This window comes from Triturus cristatus, chromosome 4_1 (genome assembly GCF_964204655.1).
Source record: "Triturus cristatus chromosome 4_1, aTriCri1.1, whole genome shotgun sequence".
NCBI classification, from domain to species: domain Eukaryota; kingdom Metazoa; phylum Chordata; class Amphibia; order Caudata; family Salamandridae; genus Triturus; species Triturus cristatus.
Genome location: NC_140585.1, coordinates 150,569,838 through 150,589,507, shown reverse-complemented (window position 1 = coordinate 150,589,507; position 19,670 = coordinate 150,569,838). Strand labels below are relative to the sequence as shown.

The window sequence follows — 19,670 nt, the reverse complement described above, 5'->3', positions numbered from 1 at the left end:
GGAAACTATAAGCAGGGTTCCATTTTGAACATTGAATTGGGGAAAAGATAATCAACATCTCAAACGACATGATACCGTTGCGGTAAGTCTTCTTAACTCTTGTCAAATGGTACACGACCGATGGGTATTTAATGGCTCCATTAAGAGTAACTTGCAATTACTCTAATGGGACTACTCGTTCATTGGATCCTGAAAAGAGCATGTCATTAGAGTACATTTTCTTTAAACAAACCGCCTGAACAGGGACTTGAACCCTGGACCCTCAGATTAAAAGTCTGATGCTCTACCGACTGAGCTATCCAGGCTCTGATACAGCAAACCTCAAAATCACCTAATCAAAATTTGGCAGTGTCCCAACTAACGCTATGTTTCTTAAGATGGTTACCTGAAGAAGGTACCAAATACACTAGAATATAATAATGAATTGATATTTCAAGCATTTGAAATTTCTTCAGTAAATGTAACCTTATTTTTAATCCTGAAGTTGCTACTATCTCATTTTTTTGCTGACGTCAAATTCATATGTGTTTATTGACATGGGAAAATTAAGGAAGGGCCCAAAATCTTACTTCCGAGTAAATTATATTTTCATCAGTACAGCTGACAATTTCCTCTTCTGCATAGATTACCCAAATTGAACGGTGTCTCTTTAAAATAGACTTCCTTTTACTGACCTTTTTTAGCAAATGATTTTGGTGAAGCAGAAGCATGCATGCATCGCTTATAACTTCTTTAAATAGTTATGAAATAAACAGGGATAAAACTGACTCTGGTGGGATTCGAACCCACAGCCTTTGAATACCTTCTTGACATTCACCTAGAAGTCCAATGCGCTATCCATTGCGCCACAGAGCCAATCTGCTTGAATGAGGTGCACAGATATTCAGAAATGAAATAATGAGCTTTGAGCTGTTGATCAACTTTATAAAGTTCATTGGATACTATAACCATGGCTATATTTTGAATATTGAATTGGGTAAAAGTTATTCACCGTGTCAAACTACATGATACAGTTGGTAAGTCTGCATACAACTTAAGTTTAGTGTATCGTCATCTGATATATGAGACAGATGGGTTTTTCACTTCTCCATGAAAGACGTTTTTTTTTAATTTTGGTAATGGAATATCTTATTCATCATGCAGTGGAACACAAAAAGAATGTACAATCAGAATACTTTTTCTTTAAAGTAGCCGACCGCCTGAACAGGGACTTGAACCCTGGACCCTCAGATTAAAAGTCTGATGCTCTACCGACTGAGCTATCCAGGCTCTGCAACACTGCAACTAAAAATCAGCTAAAAATGATGTGGACGCACACCAACCTACACTTTAATTCTTAATATGGTTACATATATTAGCAATCAAATATGTAGAGTTTAATAATTAATTGATATTTCAAGCATTTGAAATTTCAGCAGCACACGTAATCTATTTTAAATCCTGAAATTCGTTCTATCTCATTTTCGGCTGACTTAGAAATCATGTCTCTAAATTGACATTGTGAAATTAGTAAAAGGCCAAATACTATTACTAGGTACTAAATTACATGTCCGGCAGTATAACTGGAAATTTACTCTTCGGCATAGATTATGCAACATTTTCAAAGCAAACAGTGTCTGTTTAAATAGACTTTCTTTCACTGCCGTTTTGGTAAATGTCTCTGGTTATGCAGAAGCAGGCATTGTTTGTTACTGTTTCAATTAGTTATAAGATAAAGGAGGGATAAAACTGACCCAGCTAGTATTCCAACCCAAAGACTTTGAATGCTTTCTCTACATTCGCCTAGAACCCCAAGCCGCTATCCATTGCACCAGAGATCCAACCTGATTCAACAAGGTGAACAGAAATTCTCAAATAAAAAGATGAGCTATCAGCGGTTGACCAACTTTATAAAGTGATTTGGAAACTATAAGCAGGGTTCCATTTTGAACATTGAATTGGGGAAAAGATAATCAACATCTCAAACGACATGATACCGTTGCGGTAAGTCTTCTTAACTCTTGTCAAATGGTACACGACCGATGGGTATTTAATGGCTCCATTAAGAGTAACTTGCAATTACTCTAATGGGACTACTCGTTCATTGGATCCTGAAAAGAGCATGTCATTAGAGTACATTTTCTTTAAACAAACCGCCTGAACAGGGACTTGAACCCTGGACCCTCAGATTAAAAGTCTGATGCTCTACCGACTGAGCTATCCAGGCTCTGATACAGCAAACCTCAAAATCACCTAATCAAAATTTGGCAGTGTCCCAACTAACGCTATGTTTCTTAAGATGGTTACCTGAAGAAGGTACCAAATACACTAGAATATAATAATGAATTGATATTTCAAGCATTTTAAATTTCTTCTGTAAATGTAACCTTATTTTTAATCCTGAAGTTGCTACTATCTCATTTTTTTGCTGACGTCAAATTCATATGTGTTTATTGACATGGGAAAATTAAGGAAGGGCCCAAAATCTTACTTCCGAGTAAATTATATTTTCATCAGTACAGCTGACAATTTCCTCTTCTGCATAGATTACCCAAATTGAACGGTGTCTCTTTAAAATAGACTTCCTTTTACTGACCTTTTTTAGCAAATGATTTTGGTGAAGCAGAAGCATGCATGCATCGCTTATAACTTCTTTAAATAGTTATGAAATAAACAGGGATAAAACTGACTCTGGTGGGATTCGAACCCACAGCCTTTGAATACCTTCTTGACATTCACCTAGAAGTCCAATGCGCTATCCATTGCGCCACAGAGCCAATCTGCTTGAATGAGGTGCACAGATATTCAGAAATGAAATAATGAGCTTTGAGCTGTTGATCAACTTTATAAAGTTCATTGGATACTATAACCATGGCTATATTTTGAATATTGAATTGGGTAAAAGTTATTCACCGTGTCAAACTACATGATACAGTTGGTAAGTCTGCATACAACTTAAGTTTAGTGTATCGTCATCTGATATATGAGACAGATGGGTTTTTCACTTCTCCATGAAAGACGTTTTTTTTTAATTTTGGTAATGGAATATCTTATTCATCATGCAGTGGAACACAAAAAGAATGTACAATCAGAATACTTTTTCTTTAAAGTAGCCGACCGCCTGAACAGGGACTTGAACCCTGGACCCTCAGATTAAAAGTCTGATGCTCTACCGACTGAGCTATCCAGGCTCTGCAACACTGCAACTAAAAATCAGCTAAAAATGATGTGGACGCACACCAACCTACACTTTAATTCTTAATATGGTTACATATATTAGCAATCAAATATGTAGAGTTTAATAATTAATTGATATTTCAAGCATTTGAAATTTCAGCAGCACACGTAATCTATTTTAAATCCTGAAATTCGTTCTATCTCATTTTCGGCTGACTTAGAAATCATGTCTCTAAATTGACATTGTGAAATTAGTAAAAGGCCAAATACTATTACTAGGTACTAAATTACATGTCCGGCAGTATAACTGGAAATTTACTCTTCGGCATAGATTATGCAACATTTTCAAAGCAAACAGTGTCTGTTTAAATAGACTTTCTTTCACTGCCGTTTTGGTAAATGTCTCTGGTTATGCAGAAGCAGGCATTGTTTGTTACTGTTTCAATTAGTTATAAGATAAAGGAGGGATAAAACTGACCCAGCTAGTATTCCAACCCAAAGACTTTGAATGCTTTCTCTACATTCGCCTAGAACCCCAAGCCGCTATCCATTGCACCAGAGATCCAACCTGATTCAACAAGGTGAACAGAAATTCTCAAATAAAAAGATGAGCTATCAGCGGTTGACCAACTTTATAAAGTGATTTGGAAACTATAAGCAGGGTTCCATTTTGAACATTGAATTGGGGAAAAGATAATCAACATCTCAAACGACATGATACCGTTGCGGTAAGTCTTCTTAACTCTTGTCAAATGGTACACGACCGATGGGTATTTAATGGCTCCATTAAGAGTAACTTGCAATTACTCTAATGGGACTACTCGTTCATTGGATCCTGAAAAGAGCATGTCATTAGAGTACATTTTCTTTAAACAAACCGCCTGAACAGGGACTTGAACCCTGGACCCTCAGATTAAAAGTCTGATGCTCTACCGACTGAGCTATCCAGGCTCTGATACAGCAAACCTCAAAATCACCTAATCAAAATTTGGCAGTGTCCCAACTAACGCTATGTTTCTTAAGATGGTTACCTGAAGAAGGTACCAAATACACTAGAATATAATAATGAATTGATATTTCAAGCATTTGAAATTTCTTCAGTAAATGTAACCTTATTTTTAATCCTGAAGTTGCTACTATCTCATTTTTTTGCTGACGTCAAATTCATATGTGTTTATTGACATGGTAAAATTAAGGAAGGGCCCAAAATCTTACTTCCGAGTAAATTATATTTTCATCAGTACAGCTGACAATTTCCTCTTCTGCATAGATTACCCAAATTGAACGGTGTCTCTTTAAAATAGACTTCCTTTTACTGACCTTTTTTAGCAAATGATTTTGGTGAAGCAGAAGCATGCATGCATCGCTTATAACTTCTTTAAATAGTTATGAAATAAACAGGGATAAAACTGACTCTGGTGGGATTCGAACCCACAGCCTTTGAATACCTTCTTGACATTCACCTAGAAGTCCAATGCGCTATCCATTGCGCCACAGAGCCAATCTGCTTGAATGAGGTGCACAGATATTCAGAAATGAAATAATGAGCTTTGAGCTGTTGATCAACTTTATAAAGTTCATTGGATACTATAACCATGGCTATATTTTGAATATTGAATTGGGTAAAAGTTATTCACCGTGTCAAACTACATGATACAGTTGGTAAGTCTGCATACAACTTAAGTTTAGTGTATCGTCATCTGATATATGAGACAGATGGGTTTTTCACTTCTCCATGAAAGACGTTTTTTTTTAATTTTGGTAATGGAATATCTTATTCATCATGCAGTGGAACACAAAAAGAATGTACAATCAGAATACTTTTTCTTTAAAGTAGCCGACCGCCTGAACAGGGACTTGAACCCTGGACCCTCAGATTAAAAGTCTGATGCTCTACCGACTGAGCTATCCAGGCTCTGCAACACTGCAACTAAAAATCAGCTAAAAATGATGTGGACGCACACCAACCTACACTTTAATTCTTAATATGGTTACATATATTAGCAATCAAATATGTAGAGTTTAATAATTAATTGATATTTCAAGCATTTGAAATTTCAGCAGCACACGTAATCTATTTTAAATCCTGAAATTCGTTCTATCTCATTTTCGGCTGACTTAGAAATCATGTCTCTAAATTGACATTGTGAAATTAGTAAAAGGCCAAATACTATTACTAGGTACTAAATTACATGTCCGGCAGTATAACTGGAAATTTACTCTTCGGCATAGATTATGCAACATTTTCAAAGCAAACAGTGTCTGTTTAAATAGACTTTCTTTCACTGCCGTTTTGGTAAATGTCTCTGGTTATGCAGAAGCAGGCATTGTTTGTTACTGTTTCAATTAGTTATAAGATAAAGGAGGGATAAAACTGACCCAGCTAGTATTCCAACCCAAAGACTTTGAATGCTTTCTCTACATTCGCCTAGAACCCCAAGCCGCTATCCATTGCACCAGAGATCCAACCTGATTCAACAAGGTGAACAGAAATTCTCAAATAAAAAGATGAGCTATCAGCGGTTGACCAACTTTATAAAGTGATTTGGAAACTATAAGCAGGGTTCCATTTTGAACATTGAATTGGGGAAAAGATAATCAACATCTCAAACGACATGATACCGTTGCGGTAAGTCTTCTTAACTCTTGTCAAATGGTACACGACCGATGGGTATTTAATGGCTCCATTAAGAGTAACTTGCAATTACTCTAATGGGACTACTCGTTCATTGGATCCTGAAAAGAGCATGTCATTAGAGTACATTTTCTTTAAACAAACCGCCTGAACAGGGACTTGAACCCTGGACCCTCAGATTAAAAGTCTGATGCTCTACCGACTGAGCTATCCAGGCTCTGATACAGCAAACCTCAAAATCACCTAATCAAAATTTGGCAGTGTCCCAACTAACGCTATGTTTCTTAAGATGGTTACCTGAAGAAGGTACCAAATACACTAGAATATAATAATGAATTGATATTTCAAGCATTTGAAATTTCTTCAGTAAATGTAACCTTATTTTTAATCCTGAAGTTGCTACTATCTCATTTTTTTGCTGACGTCAAATTCATATGTGTTTATTGACATGGTAAAATTAAGGAAGGGCCCAAAATCTTACTTCCGAGTAAATTATATTTTCATCAGTACAGCTGACAATTTCCTCTTCTGCATAGATTACCCAAATTGAACGGTGTCTCTTTAAAATAGACTTCCTTTTACTGACCTTTTTTAGCAAATGATTTTGGTGAAGCAGAAGCATGCATGCATCGCTTATAACTTCTTTAAATAGTTATGAAATAAACAGGGATAAAACTGACTCTGGTGGGATTAGAACCCACAGCCTTTGAATACCTTCTTGACATTCACGTAGAAGTCCAATGCGCTATCCATTGCGCCACAGAGCCAATCTGCTTGAATGAGGTGCACAGATATTCAGAAATGAAATAATGAGCTTTGAGCTGTTGATCAACTTTATAAAGTTCATTGGATACTATAACCATGGCTATATTTTGAATATTGAATTGGGTAAAAGTTATTCACCGTGTCAAACTACATGATACAGTTGGTAAGTCTGCATACAACTTAAGTTTAGTGTATCGTCATCTGATATATGAGACAGATGGGTTTTTCACTTCTCCATGAAAGACGTTTTTTTTTAAATTTTGGTAATGGAATATCTTATTCATCATGCAGTGGAACACAAAAAGAATGTACAATCAGAATACTTTTTCTTTAAAGTAGCCGACCGCCTGAACAGGGACTTGAACCCTGGACCCTCAGATTAAAAGTCTGATGCTCTACCGACTGAGCTATCCAGGCTCTGCAACACTGCAACTAAAAATCAGCTAAAAATGATGTGGACGCACACCAACCTACACTTTAATTCTTAATATGGTTACATATAATAACAATCAAATATGTAGAGTTTAATAATTAATTGATATTTCAAGCATTTGAAATTTCAGCAGCACACGTAATCTATTTTAAATCCTGAAATTCGTTCTATCTCATTTTCGGCTGACTTAGAAATCATGTCTCTAAATTGACATTGTGAAATTAGTAAAAGGCCAAATACTATTACTAGGTACTAAATTACATGTCCGGCAGTATAACTGGAAATTTACTCTTCGGCATAGATTATGCAACATTTTCAAAGCAAACAGTGTCTGTTTAAATAGACTTTCTTTCACTGCCGTTTTGGTAAATGTCTCTGGTTATGCAGAAGCAGGCATTGTTTGTTACTGTTTCAATTAGTTATAAGATAAAGGAGGGATAAAACTGACCCAGCTAGTATTCCAACCCAAAGACTTTGAATGCTTTCTCTACATTCGCCTAGAACCCCAAGCCGCTATCCATTGCACCAGAGATCCAACCTGATTCAACAAGGTGAACAGAAATTCTCAAATAAAAAGATGAGCTATCAGCGGTTGACCAACTTTATAAAGTGATTTGGAAACTATAAGCAGGGTTCCATTTTGAACATTGAATTGGGGAAAAGATAATCAACATCTCAAACGACATGATACCGTTGCGGTAAGTCTTCTTAACTCTTGTCAAATGGTACACGACCGATGGGTATTTAATGGCTCCATTAAGAGTAACTTGCAATTACTCTAATGGGACTACTCGTTCATTGGATCCTGAAAAGAGCATGTCATTAGAGTACATTTTCTTTAAACAAACCGCCTGAACAGGGACTTGAACCCTGGACCCTCAGATTAAAAGTCTGATGCTCTACCGACTGAGCTATCCAGGCTCTGATACAGCAAACCTCAAAATCACCTAATCAAAATTTGGCAGTGTCCCAACTAACGCTATGTTTCTTAAGATGGTTACCTGAAGAAGGTACCAAATACACTAGAATATAATAATGAATTGATATTTCAAGCATTTGAAATTTCTTCAGTAAATGTAACCTTATTTTTAATCCTGAAGTTGCTACTATCTCATTTTTTTGCTGACGTCAAATTCATATGTGTTTATTGACATGGTAAAATTAAGGAAGGGCCCAAAATCTTACTTCCGAGTAAATTATATTTTCATCAGTACAGCTGACAATTTCCTCTTCTGCATAGATTACCCAAATTGAACGGTGTCTCTTTAAAATAGACTTCCTTTTACTGACCTTTTTTAGCAAATGATTTTGGTGAAGCAGAAGCATGCATGCATCGCTTATAACTTCTTTAAATAGTTATGAAATAAACAGGGATAAAACTGACTCTGGTGGGATTCGAACCCACAGCCTTTGAATACCTTCTTGACATTCACCTAGAAGTCCAATGCGCTATCCATTGCGCCACAGAGCCAATCTGCTTGAATGAGGTGCACAGATATTCAGAAATGAAATAATGAGCTTTGAGCTGTTGATCAACTTTATAAAGTTCATTGGATACTATAACCATGGCTATATTTTGAATATTGAATTGGGTAAAAGTTATTCACCGTGTCAAACTACATGATACAGTTGGTAAGTCTGCATACAACTTAAGTTTAGTGTATCGTCATCTGATATATGAGACAGATGGGTTTTTCACTTCTCCATGAAAGACGTTTTTTTTTAATTTTGGTAATGGAATATCTTATTCATCATGCAGTGGAACACAAAAAGAATGTACAATCAGAATACTTTTTCTTTAAAGTAGCCGACCGCCTGAACAGGGACTTGAACCCTGGACCCTCAGATTAAAAGTCTGATGCTCTACCGACTGAGCTATCCAGGCTCTGCAACACTGCAACTAAAAATCAGCTAAAAATGATGTGGACGCACACCAACCTACACTTTAATTCTTAATATGGTTACATATATTAGCAATCAAATATGTAGAGTTTAATAATTAATTGATATTTCAAGCATTTGAAATTTCAGCAGCACACGTAATCTATTTTAAATCCTGAAATTCGTTCTATCTCATTTTCGGCTGACTTAGAAATCATGTCTCTAAATTGACATTGTGAAATTAGTAAAAGGCCAAATACTATTACTAGGTACTAAATTACATGTCCGGCAGTATAACTGGAAATTTACTCTTCGGCATAGATTATGCAACATTTTCAAAGCAAACAGTGTCTGTTTAAATAGACTTTCTTTCACTGCCGTTTTGGTAAATGTCTCTGGTTATGCAGAAGCAGGCATTGTTTGTTACTGTTTCAATTAGTTATAAGATAAAGGAGGGATAAAACTGACCCAGCTAGTATTCCAACCCAAAGACTTTGAATGCTTTCTCTACATTCGCCTAGAACCCCAAGCCGCTATCCATTGCACCAGAGATCCAACCTGATTCAACAAGGTGAACAGAAATTCTCAAATAAAAAGATGAGCTATCAGCGGTTGACCAACTTTATAAAGTGATTTGGAAACTATAAGCAGGGTTCCATTTTGAACATTGAATTGGGGAAAAGATAATCAACATCTCAAACGACATGATACCGTTGCGGTAAGTCTTCTTAACTCTTGTCAAATGGTACACGACCGATGGGTATTTAATGGCTCCATTAAGAGTAACTTGCAATTACTCTAATGGGACTACTCGTTCATTGGATCCTGAAAAGAGCATGTCATTAGAGTACATTTTCTTTAAACAAACCGCCTGAACAGGGACTTGAACCCTGGACCCTCAGATTAAAAGTCTGATGCTCTACCGACTGAGCTATCCAGGCTCTGATACAGCAAACCTCAAAATCACCTAATCAAAATTTGGCAGTGTCCCAACTAACGCTATGTTTCTTAAGATGGTTACCTGAAGAAGGTACCAAATACACTAGAATATAATAATGAATTGATATTTCAAGCATTTGAAATTTCTTCAGTAAATGTAACCTTATTTTTAATCCTGAAGTTGCTACTATCTCATTTTTTTGCTGACGTCAAATTCATATGTGTTTATTGACATGGTAAAATTAAGGAAGGGCCCAAAATCTTACTTCCGAGTAAATTATATTTTCATCAGTACAGCTGACAATTTCCTCTTCTGCATAGATTACCCAAATTGAACGGTGTCTCTTTAAAATAGACTTCCTTTTACTGACCTTTTTTAGCAAATGATTTTGGTGAAGCAGAAGCATGCATGCATCGCTTATAACTTCTTTAAATAGTTATGAAATAAACAGGGATAAAACTGACTCTGGTGGGATTAGAACCCACAGCCTTTGAATACCTTCTTGACATTCACCTAGAAGTCCAATGCGCTATCCATTGCGCCACAGAGCCAATCTGCTTGAATGAGGTGCACAGATATTCAGAAATGAAATAATGAGCTTTGAGCTGTTGATCAACTTTATAAAGTTCATTGGATACTATAACCATGGCTATATTTTGAATATTGAATTGGGTAAAAGTTATTCACCGTGTCAAACTACATGATACAGTTGGTAAGTCTGCATACAACTTAAGTTTAGTGTATCGTCATCTGATATATGAGACAGATGGGTTTTTCACTTCTCCATGAAAGACGTTTTTTTTTAATTTTGGTAATGGAATATCTTATTCATCATGCAGTGGAACACAAAAAGAATGTACAATCAGAATACTTTTTCTTTAAAGTAGCCGACCGCCTGAACAGGGACTTGAACCCTGGACCCTCAGATTAAAAGTCTGATGCTCTACCGACTGAGCTATCCAGGCTCTGCAACACTGCAACTAAAAATCAGCTAAAAATGATGTGGACGCACACCAACCTACACTTTAATTCTTAATATGGTTACATATATTAGCAATCAAATATGTAGAGTTTAATAATTAATTGATATTTCAAGCATTTGAAATTTCAGCAGCACACGTAATCTATTTTAAATCCTGAAATTCGTTCTATCTCATTTTCGGCTGACTTAGAAATCATGTCTCTAAATTGACATTGTGAAATTAGTAAAAGGCCAAATACTATTACTAGGTACTAAATTACATGTCCGGCAGTATAACTGGAAATTTACTCTTCGGCATAGATTATGCAACATTTTCAAAGCAAACAGTGTCTGTTTAAATAGACTTTCTTTCACTGCCGTTTTGGTAAATGTCTCTGGTTATGCAGAAGCAGGCATTGTTTGTTACTGTTTCAATTAGTTATAAGATAAAGGAGGGATAAAACTGACCCAGCTAGTATTCCAACCCAAAGACTTTGAATGCTTTCTCTACATTCGCCTAGAACCCCAAGCCGCTATCCATTGCACCAGAGATCCAACCTGATTCAACAAGGTGAACAGAAATTCTCAAATAAAAAGATGAGCTATCAGCGGTTGACCAACTTTATAAAGTGATTTGGAAACTATAAGCAGGGTTCCATTTTGAACATTGAATTGGGGAAAAGATAATCAACATCTCAAACGACATGATACCGTTGCGGTAAGTCTTCTTAACTCTTGTCAAATGGTACACGACCGATGGGTATTTAATGGCTCCATTAAGAGTAACTTGCAATTACTCTAATGGGACTACTCGTTCATTGGATCCTGAAAAGAGCATGTCATTAGAGTACATTTTCTTTAAACAAACCGCCTGAACAGGGACTTGAACCCTGGACCCTCAGATTAAAAGTCTGATGCTCTACCGACTGAGCTATCCAGGCTCTGATACAGCAAACCTCAAAATCACCTAATCAAAATTTGGCAGTGTCCCAACTAACGCTATGTTTCTTAAGATGGTTACCTGAAGAAGGTACCAAATACACTAGAATATAATAATGAATTGATATTTCAAGCATTTGAAATTTCTTCAGTAAATGTAACCTTATTTTTAATCCTGAAGTTGCTACTATCTCATTTTTTTGCTGACGTCAAATTCATATGTGTTTATTGACATGGTAAAATTAAGGAAGGGCCCAAAATCTTACTTCCGAGTAAATTATATTTTCATCAGTACAGCTGACAATTTCCTCTTCTGCATAGATTACCCAAATTGAACGGTGTCTCTTTAAAATAGACTTCCTTTTACTGACCTTTTTTAGCAAATGATTTTGGTGAAGCAGAAGCATGCATGCATCGCTTATAACTTCTTTAAATAGTTATGAAATAAACAGGGATAAAACTGACTCTGGTGGGATTAGAACCCACAGCCTTTGAATACCTTCTTGACATTCACCTAGAAGTCCAATGCGCTATCCATTGCGCCACAGAGCCAATCTGCTTGAATGAGGTGCACAGATATTCAGAAATGAAATAATGAGCTTTGAGCTGTTGATCAACTTTATAAAGTTCATTGGATACTATAACCATGGCTATATTTTGAATATTGAATTGGGTAAAAGTTATTCACCGTGTCAAACTACATGATACAGTTGGTAAGTCTGCATACAACTTAAGTTTAGTGTATCGTCATCTGATATATGAGACAGATGGGTTTTTCACTTCTCCATGAAAGACGTTTTTTTTTAATTTTGGTAATGGAATATCTTATTCATCATGCAGTGGAACACAAAAAGAATGTACAATCAGAATACTTTTTCTTTAAAGTAGCCGACCGCCTGAACAGGGACTTGAACCCTGGACCCTCAGATTAAAAGTCTGATGCTCTACCGACTGAGCTATCCAGGCTCTGCAACACTGCAACTAAAAATCAGCTAAAAATGATGTGGACGCACACCAACCTACACTTTAATTCTTAATATGGTTACATATATTAGCAATCAAATATGTAGAGTTTAATAATTAATTGATATTTCAAGCATTTGAAATTTCAGCAGCACACGTAATCTATTTTAAATCCTGAAATTCGTTCTATCTCATTTTCGGCTGACTTAGAAATCATGTCTCTAAATTGACATTGTGAAATTAGTAAAAGGCCAAATACTATTACTAGGTACTAAATTACATGTCCGGCAGTATAACTGGAAATTTACTCTTCGGCATAGATTATGCAACATTTTCAAAGCAAACAGTGTCTGTTTAAATAGACTTTCTTTCACTGCCGTTTTGGTAAATGTCTCTGGTTATGCAGAAGCAGGCATTGTTTGTTACTGTTTCAATTAGTTATAAGATAAAGGAGGGATAAAACTGACCCAGCTAGTATTCCAACCCAAAGACTTTGAATGCTTTCTCTACATTCGCCTAGAACCCCAAGCCGCTATCCATTGCACCAGAGATCCAACCTGATTCAACAAGGTGAACAGAAATTCTCAAATAAAAAGATGAGCTATCAGCGGTTGACCAACTTTATAAAGTGATTTGGAAACTATAAGCAGGGTTCCATTTTGAACATTGAATTGGGGAAAAGATAATCAACATCTCAAACGACATGATACCGTTGCGGTAAGTCTTCTTAACTCTTGTCAAATGGTACACGACCGATGGGTATTTAATGGCTCCATTAAGAGTAACTTGCAATTACTCTAATGGGACTACTCGTTCATTGGATCCTGAAAAGAGCATGTCATTAGAGTACATTTTCTTTAAACAAACCGCCTGAACAGGGACTTGAACCCTGGACCCTCAGATTAAAAGTCTGATGCTCTACCGACTGAGCTATCCAGGCTCTGATACAGCAAACCTCAAAATCACCTAATCAAAATTTGGCAGTGTCCCAACTAACGCTATGTTTCTTAAGATGGTTACCTGAAGAAGGTACCAAATACACTAGAATATAATAATGAATTGATATTTCAAGCATTTGAAATTTCTTCAGTAAATGTAACCTTATTTTTAATCCTGAAGTTGCTACTATCTCATTTTTTTGCTGACGTCAAATTCATATGTGTTTATTGACATGGTAAAATTAAGGAAGGGCCCAAAATCTTACTTCCGAGTAAATTATATTTTCATCAGTACAGCTGACAATTTCCTCTTCTGCATAGATTACCCAAATTGAACGGTGTCTCTTTAAAATAGACTTCCTTTTACTGACCTTTTTTAGCAAATGATTTTGGTGAAGCAGAAGCATGCATGCATCGCTTATAACTTCTTTAAATAGTTATGAAATAAACAGGGATAAAACTGACTCTGGTGGGATTAGAACCCACAGCCTTTGAATACCTTCTTGACATTCACGTAGAAGTCCAATGCGCTATCCATTGCGCCACAGAGCCAATCTGCTTGAATGAGGTGCACAGATATTCAGAAATGAAATAATGAGCTTTGAGCTGTTGATCAACTTTATAAAGTTCATTGGATACTATAACCATGGCTATATTTTGAATATTGAATTGGGTAAAAGTTATTCACCGTGTCAAACTACATGATACAGTTGGTAAGTCTGCATACAACTTAAGTTTAGTGTATCGTCATCTGATATATGAGACAGATGGGTTTTTCACTTCTCCATGAAAGACGTTTTTTTTTAAATTTTGGTAATGGAATATCTTATTCATCATGCAGTGGAACACAAAAAGAATGTACAATCAGAATACTTTTTCTTTAAAGTAGCCGACCGCCTGAACAGGGACTTGAACCCTGGACCCTCAGATTAAAAGTCTGATGCTCTACCGACTGAGCTATCCAGGCTCTGCAACACTGCAACTAAAAATCAGCTAAAAATGATGTGGACGCACACCAACCTACACTTTAATTCTTAATATGGTTACATATATTAGCAATCAAATATGTAGAGTTTAATAATTAATTGATATTTCAAGCATTTGAAATTTCAGCAGCACACGTAATCTATTTTAAATCCTGAAATTCGTTCTATCTCATTTTCGGCTGACTTAGAAATCATGTCTCTAAATTGACATTGTGAAATTAGTAAAAGGCCAAATACTATTACTAGGTACTAAATTACATGTCCGGCAGTATAACTGGAAATTTACTCTTCGGCATAGATTATGCAACATTTTCAAAGCAAACAGTGTCTGTTTAAATAGACTTTCTTTCACTGCCGTTTTGGTAAATGTCTCTGGTTATGCAGAAGCAGGCATTGTTTGTTACTGTTTCAATTAGTTATAAGATAAAGGAGGGATAAAACTGACCCAGCTAGTATTCCAACCCAAAGACTTTGAATGCTTTCTCTTCCTTCGCCTAGAACCCCAAGCCGCTATCCATTGCACCAGAGATCCAACCTGATTCAACAAGGTGAACAGAAATTCTCAAATAAAAAGATGAGCTATCAGCGGTTGACCAACTTTATAAAGTGATTTGGAAACTATAAGCAGGGTTCCATTTTGAACATTGAATTGGGGAAAAGATAATCAACATCTCAAACGACATGATACCGTTGCGGTAAGTCTTCTTAACTCTTGTCAAATGGTACACGACCGATGGGTATTTAATGGCTCCATTAAGAGTAACTTGCAATTACTCTAATGGGACTACTCGTTCATTGGATCCTGAAAAGAGCATGTCATTAGAGTACATTTTCTTTAAACAAACCGCCTGAACAGGGACTTGAACCCTGGACCCTCAGATTAAAAGTCTGATGCTCTACCGACTGAGCTATCCAGGCTCTGATACAGCAAACCTCAAAATCACCTAATCAAAATTTGGCAGTGTCCCAACTAACGCTATGTTTCTTAAGATGGTTACCTGAAGAAGGTACCAAATACACTAGAATATAATAATGAATTGATATTTCAAGCATTTGAAATTTCTTCAGTAAATGTAACCTTATTTTTAATCCTGAAGTTGCTACTATCTCATTTTTTTGCTGACGTCAAATTCATATGTGTTTATTGACATGGTAAAATTAAGGAAGGGCCCAAAATCTTACTTCCGAGTAAATTATATTTTCATCAGTACAGCTGACAATTTCCTCTTCTGCATAGATTACCCAAATTGAACGGTGTCTCTTTAAAATAGACTTCCTTTTACTGACCTTTTTTAGCAAATGATTTTGGTGAAGCAGAAGCATGCATGCATCGCTTATAACTTCTTTAAATAGTTATGAAATAAACAGGGATAAAACTGACTCTGGTGGGATTCGAACCCACAGCCTTTGAATACCTTCTTGACATTCACCTAGAAGTCCAATGCGCTATCCATTGCGCCACAGAGCCAATCTGCTTGAATGAGGTGCACAGATATTCAGAAATGAAATAATGAGCTTTGAGCTGTTGATCAACTTTATAAAGTTCATTGGATACTATAACCATGGCTATATTTTGAATATTGAATTGGGTAAAAGTTATTCACCGTGTCAAACTACATGATACAGTTGGTAAGTCTGCATACAACTTAAGTTTAGTGTATCGTCATCTGATATATGAGACAGATGGGTTTTTCACTTCTCCATGAAAGACGTTTTTTTTTAATTTTGGTAATGGAATATCTTATTCATCATGCAGTGGAACACAAAAAGAATGTACAATCAGAATACTTTTTCTTTAAAGTAGCCGACCGCCTGAACAGGGACTTGAACCCTGGACCCTCAGATTAAAAGTCTGATGCTCTACCGACTGAGCTATCCAGGCTCTGCAACACTGCAACTAAAAATCAGCTAAAAATGATGTGGACGCACACCAACCTACACTTTAATTCTTAATATGGTTACATATATTAGCAATCAAATATGTAGAGTTTAATAATTAATTGATATTTCAAGCATTTGAAATTTCAGCAGCACACGTAATCTATTTTAAATCCTGAAATTCGTTCTATCTCATTTTCGGCTGACTTAGAAATCATGTCTCTAAATTGACATTGTGAAATTAGTAAAAGGCCAAATACTATTACTAGGTACTAAATTACATGTCCGGCAGTATAACTGGAAATTTACTCTTCGGCATAGATTATGCAACATTTTCAAAGCAAACAGTGTCTGTTTAAATAGACTTTCTTTCACTGCCGTTTTGGTAAATGTCTCTGGTTATGCAGAAGCAGGCATTGTTTGTTACTGTTTCAATTAGTTATAAGATAAAGGAGGGATAAAACTGACCCAGCTAGTATTCCAACCCAAAGACTTTGAATGCTTTCTCTACATTCGCCTAGAACCCCAAGCCGCTATCCATTGCACCAGAGATCCAACCTGATTCAACAAGGTGAACAGAAATTCTCAAATAAAAAGATGAGCTATCAGCGGTTGACCAACTTTATAAAGTGATTTGGAAACTATAAGCAGGGTTCCATTTTGAACATTGAATTGGGGAAAAGATAATCAACATCTCAAACGACATGATACCGTTGCGGTAAGTCTTCTTAACTCTTGTCAAATGGTACACGACCGATGGGTATTTAATGGCTCCATTAAGAGTAACTTGCAATTACTCTAATGGGACTACTCGTTCATTGGATCCTGAAAAGAGCATGTCATTAGAGTACATTTTCTTTAAACAAACCGCCTGAACAGGGACTTGAACCCTGGACCCTCAGATTAAAAGTCTGATGCTCTACCGACTGAGCTATCCAGGCTCTGATACAGCAAACCTCAAAATCACCTAATCAAAATTTGGCAGTGTCCCAACTAACGCTATGTTTCTTAAGATGGTTACCTGAAGAAGGTACCAAATACACTAGAATATAATAATGAATTGATATTTCAAGCATTTGAAATTTCTTCAGTAAATGTAACCTTATTTTTAATCCTGAAGTTGCTACTATCTCATTTTTTTGCTGACGTCAAATTCATATGTGTTTATTGACATGGTAAAATTAAGGAAGGGCCCAAAATCTTACTTCCGAGTAAATTATATTTTCATCAGTACAGCTGACAATTTCCTCTTCTGCATAGATTACCCAAATTGAACGGTGTCTCTTTAAAATAGACTTCCTTTTACTGACCTTTTTTAGCAAATGATTTTGGTGAAGCAGAAGCATGCATGCATCGCTTATAACTTCTTTAAATAGTTATGAAATAAACAGGGATAAAACTGACTCTGGTGGGATTAGAACCCACAGCCTTTGAATACCTTCTTGACATTCACGTAGAAGTCCAATGCGCTATCCATTGCGCCACAGAGCCAATCTGCTTGAATGAGGTGCACAGATATTCAGAAATGAAATAATGAGCTTTGAGCTGTTGATCAACTTTATAAAGTTCATTGGATACTATAACCATGGCTATATTTTGAATATTGAATTGGGTAAAAGTTATTCACCGTGTCAAACTACATGATACAGTTGGTAAGTCTGCATACAACTTAAGTTTAGTGTATCGTCATCTGATATATGAGACAGATGGGTTTTTCACTTCTCCATGAAAGACGTTTTTTTTTTAATTTTGGTAATGGAATATCTTATTCATCATGCAGTGGAACACAAAAAGAATGTACAATCAGAATACTTTTTCTTTAAAGTAGCCGACCGCCTGAACAGGGACTTGAACCCTGGACCCTCAGATTAAAAGTCTGATGCTCTACCGACTGAGCTATCCAGGCTCTGCAACACTGCAACTAAAAATCAGCTAAAAATGATGTGGACGCACACCAACCTACACTTTAATTCTTAATATGGTTACATATATTAGCAATCAAATATGTAGAGTTTAATAATTAATTGATATTTCAAGCATTTGAAATTTCAGCAGCACACGTAATCTATTTTAAATCCTGAAATTCGTTCTATCTCATTTTCGGCTGACTTAGAAATCATGTCTCTAAATTGACATTGTGAAATTAGTAAAAGGCCAAATACTATTACTAGGTACTAAATTACATGTCCGGCAGTATAACTGGAAATTTACTCTTCGGCATAGATTATGCAACATTTTCAAAGCAAACAGTGTCTGTTTAAATAGACTTTCTTTCACTGCCGTTTTGGTAAATGTCTCTGGTTATGCAGAAGCAGGCATTGTTTGTTACTGTTTCAATTAGTTATAAGATAAAGGAGGGATAAAACTGACCCAGCTAGTATTCCAACCCAAAGACTTTGAATGCTTTCTCTACATTCGCCTAGAACCCCAAGCCGCTATCCATTGCACCAGAGATCCAACCTGATTCAACAAGGTGAACAGAAATTCTCAAATAAAAAGATGAGCTATCAGCGGTTGACCAACTTTATAAAGTGATTTGGAAACTATAAGCAGGGTTCCATTTTGAACATTGAATTGGGGAAAAGATAATCAACATCTCAAACGACATGATACCGTTGCGGTAAGTCTTCTTAACTCTTGTCAAATGGTACACGACCGATGGGTATTTAATGGCTCCATTAAGAGTAACTTGCAATTACTCTAATGGGACTACTCGTTCATTGGATCCTGAAAAGAGCATGTCATTAGAGTACATTTTCTTTAAACAAACCGCCTGAACAGGGACTTGAACCCTGGACCCTCAGATTAAAAGTCTGATGCTCTACCGACTGAGCTATCCAGGCTCTGATACAGCTAACCTCAAAATCACCTAATCAAAATTTGGCAGTGTCCCAACTAACGCTATGTTTCTTAAGATGGTTACCTGAAGAAGGTACCAAATACACTAGAATATAATAATGAATTGATATTTCAAGCATTTGAAATTTCTTCAGTAAATGTAACCTTATTTTTAGTCCTGAAGTTGCTACTATCTCATTTTTTTGCTGACGTCAAATTCATATGTGTTTATTGACATGGTAAAATTAAGGAAGGGCCCAAAATCTTACTTCCGAGTAAATTATATTTTCATCAGTACAGCTGACAATTTCCTCTTCTGCATAGATTACCCAAATTGAACGGTGTCTCTTTAAAATA

General features: G+C 36.2%; 31 non-coding genes across 31 annotated transcripts; all 31 read right to left on the bottom strand.

Moving 5' to 3' along the window:
* Positions 1-232: 232 nt before the first annotated feature.
* TRNAK-UUU (transfer RNA lysine (anticodon UUU)) lies at positions 233-305 on the bottom strand. The gene has a single exon. It is a non-coding gene; the product is annotated as a tRNA-Lys (tRNA).
* Positions 306-764: 459 nt separating this feature from the next.
* Positions 765-855, bottom strand: TRNAR-UCU (transfer RNA arginine (anticodon UCU)). The gene is given in 2 exon segments: positions 765-800; positions 819-855. It is a non-coding gene; the product is annotated as a tRNA-Arg (tRNA).
* A 341-nt stretch (positions 856-1,196) lies between these two features.
* On the bottom strand, positions 1,197-1,269 carry TRNAK-UUU (transfer RNA lysine (anticodon UUU)). Its single transcript has one exon. It is a non-coding gene; the product is annotated as a tRNA-Lys (tRNA).
* Positions 1,270-2,133: 864 nt separating this feature from the next.
* Positions 2,134-2,206, bottom strand: TRNAK-UUU (transfer RNA lysine (anticodon UUU)). Its single transcript has one exon. It is a non-coding gene; the product is annotated as a tRNA-Lys (tRNA).
* A 459-nt stretch (positions 2,207-2,665) lies between these two features.
* TRNAR-UCU (transfer RNA arginine (anticodon UCU)) lies at positions 2,666-2,756 on the bottom strand. Its single transcript is given in 2 exon segments — positions 2,666-2,701; positions 2,720-2,756. It is a non-coding gene; the product is annotated as a tRNA-Arg (tRNA).
* A 341-nt stretch (positions 2,757-3,097) lies between these two features.
* On the bottom strand, positions 3,098-3,170 carry TRNAK-UUU (transfer RNA lysine (anticodon UUU)). The gene has a single exon. It is a non-coding gene; the product is annotated as a tRNA-Lys (tRNA).
* Positions 3,171-4,034: 864 nt separating this feature from the next.
* TRNAK-UUU (transfer RNA lysine (anticodon UUU)) lies at positions 4,035-4,107 on the bottom strand. Its single transcript has one exon. It is a non-coding gene; the product is annotated as a tRNA-Lys (tRNA).
* A 459-nt stretch (positions 4,108-4,566) lies between these two features.
* TRNAR-UCU (transfer RNA arginine (anticodon UCU)) lies at positions 4,567-4,657 on the bottom strand. Its single transcript is given in 2 exon segments — positions 4,567-4,602; positions 4,621-4,657. It is a non-coding gene; the product is annotated as a tRNA-Arg (tRNA).
* Positions 4,658-4,998: 341 nt separating this feature from the next.
* Positions 4,999-5,071, bottom strand: TRNAK-UUU (transfer RNA lysine (anticodon UUU)). Its single transcript has one exon. It is a non-coding gene; the product is annotated as a tRNA-Lys (tRNA).
* An 864-nt stretch (positions 5,072-5,935) lies between these two features.
* TRNAK-UUU (transfer RNA lysine (anticodon UUU)) lies at positions 5,936-6,008 on the bottom strand. The gene has a single exon. It is a non-coding gene; the product is annotated as a tRNA-Lys (tRNA).
* A 459-nt stretch (positions 6,009-6,467) lies between these two features.
* TRNAR-UCU (transfer RNA arginine (anticodon UCU)) lies at positions 6,468-6,558 on the bottom strand. Its single transcript is given in 2 exon segments — positions 6,468-6,503; positions 6,522-6,558. It is a non-coding gene; the product is annotated as a tRNA-Arg (tRNA).
* A 342-nt stretch (positions 6,559-6,900) lies between these two features.
* Positions 6,901-6,973, bottom strand: TRNAK-UUU (transfer RNA lysine (anticodon UUU)). Its single transcript has one exon. It is a non-coding gene; the product is annotated as a tRNA-Lys (tRNA).
* Positions 6,974-7,837: 864 nt separating this feature from the next.
* TRNAK-UUU (transfer RNA lysine (anticodon UUU)) lies at positions 7,838-7,910 on the bottom strand. The gene has a single exon. It is a non-coding gene; the product is annotated as a tRNA-Lys (tRNA).
* A 459-nt stretch (positions 7,911-8,369) lies between these two features.
* Positions 8,370-8,460, bottom strand: TRNAR-UCU (transfer RNA arginine (anticodon UCU)). Its single transcript is given in 2 exon segments — positions 8,370-8,405; positions 8,424-8,460. It is a non-coding gene; the product is annotated as a tRNA-Arg (tRNA).
* Positions 8,461-8,801: 341 nt separating this feature from the next.
* TRNAK-UUU (transfer RNA lysine (anticodon UUU)) lies at positions 8,802-8,874 on the bottom strand. Its single transcript has one exon. It is a non-coding gene; the product is annotated as a tRNA-Lys (tRNA).
* An 864-nt stretch (positions 8,875-9,738) lies between these two features.
* Positions 9,739-9,811, bottom strand: TRNAK-UUU (transfer RNA lysine (anticodon UUU)). Its single transcript has one exon. It is a non-coding gene; the product is annotated as a tRNA-Lys (tRNA).
* Positions 9,812-10,270: 459 nt separating this feature from the next.
* Positions 10,271-10,361, bottom strand: TRNAR-UCU (transfer RNA arginine (anticodon UCU)). The gene is given in 2 exon segments: positions 10,271-10,306; positions 10,325-10,361. It is a non-coding gene; the product is annotated as a tRNA-Arg (tRNA).
* A 341-nt stretch (positions 10,362-10,702) lies between these two features.
* TRNAK-UUU (transfer RNA lysine (anticodon UUU)) lies at positions 10,703-10,775 on the bottom strand. The gene has a single exon. It is a non-coding gene; the product is annotated as a tRNA-Lys (tRNA).
* Positions 10,776-11,639: 864 nt separating this feature from the next.
* Positions 11,640-11,712, bottom strand: TRNAK-UUU (transfer RNA lysine (anticodon UUU)). Its single transcript has one exon. It is a non-coding gene; the product is annotated as a tRNA-Lys (tRNA).
* A 459-nt stretch (positions 11,713-12,171) lies between these two features.
* On the bottom strand, positions 12,172-12,262 carry TRNAR-UCU (transfer RNA arginine (anticodon UCU)). The gene is given in 2 exon segments: positions 12,172-12,207; positions 12,226-12,262. It is a non-coding gene; the product is annotated as a tRNA-Arg (tRNA).
* A 341-nt stretch (positions 12,263-12,603) lies between these two features.
* Positions 12,604-12,676, bottom strand: TRNAK-UUU (transfer RNA lysine (anticodon UUU)). Its single transcript has one exon. It is a non-coding gene; the product is annotated as a tRNA-Lys (tRNA).
* An 864-nt stretch (positions 12,677-13,540) lies between these two features.
* TRNAK-UUU (transfer RNA lysine (anticodon UUU)) lies at positions 13,541-13,613 on the bottom strand. Its single transcript has one exon. It is a non-coding gene; the product is annotated as a tRNA-Lys (tRNA).
* Positions 13,614-14,072: 459 nt separating this feature from the next.
* On the bottom strand, positions 14,073-14,163 carry TRNAR-UCU (transfer RNA arginine (anticodon UCU)). Its single transcript is given in 2 exon segments — positions 14,073-14,108; positions 14,127-14,163. It is a non-coding gene; the product is annotated as a tRNA-Arg (tRNA).
* A 342-nt stretch (positions 14,164-14,505) lies between these two features.
* On the bottom strand, positions 14,506-14,578 carry TRNAK-UUU (transfer RNA lysine (anticodon UUU)). Its single transcript has one exon. It is a non-coding gene; the product is annotated as a tRNA-Lys (tRNA).
* An 864-nt stretch (positions 14,579-15,442) lies between these two features.
* Positions 15,443-15,515, bottom strand: TRNAK-UUU (transfer RNA lysine (anticodon UUU)). Its single transcript has one exon. It is a non-coding gene; the product is annotated as a tRNA-Lys (tRNA).
* A 459-nt stretch (positions 15,516-15,974) lies between these two features.
* TRNAR-UCU (transfer RNA arginine (anticodon UCU)) lies at positions 15,975-16,065 on the bottom strand. Its single transcript is given in 2 exon segments — positions 15,975-16,010; positions 16,029-16,065. It is a non-coding gene; the product is annotated as a tRNA-Arg (tRNA).
* A 341-nt stretch (positions 16,066-16,406) lies between these two features.
* TRNAK-UUU (transfer RNA lysine (anticodon UUU)) lies at positions 16,407-16,479 on the bottom strand. Its single transcript has one exon. It is a non-coding gene; the product is annotated as a tRNA-Lys (tRNA).
* Positions 16,480-17,343: 864 nt separating this feature from the next.
* Positions 17,344-17,416, bottom strand: TRNAK-UUU (transfer RNA lysine (anticodon UUU)). The gene has a single exon. It is a non-coding gene; the product is annotated as a tRNA-Lys (tRNA).
* Positions 17,417-17,875: 459 nt separating this feature from the next.
* Positions 17,876-17,966, bottom strand: TRNAR-UCU (transfer RNA arginine (anticodon UCU)). The gene is given in 2 exon segments: positions 17,876-17,911; positions 17,930-17,966. It is a non-coding gene; the product is annotated as a tRNA-Arg (tRNA).
* A 342-nt stretch (positions 17,967-18,308) lies between these two features.
* On the bottom strand, positions 18,309-18,381 carry TRNAK-UUU (transfer RNA lysine (anticodon UUU)). The gene has a single exon. It is a non-coding gene; the product is annotated as a tRNA-Lys (tRNA).
* An 864-nt stretch (positions 18,382-19,245) lies between these two features.
* On the bottom strand, positions 19,246-19,318 carry TRNAK-UUU (transfer RNA lysine (anticodon UUU)). The gene has a single exon. It is a non-coding gene; the product is annotated as a tRNA-Lys (tRNA).
* Between the last annotated feature and the right edge of the window lie 352 nt (positions 19,319-19,670).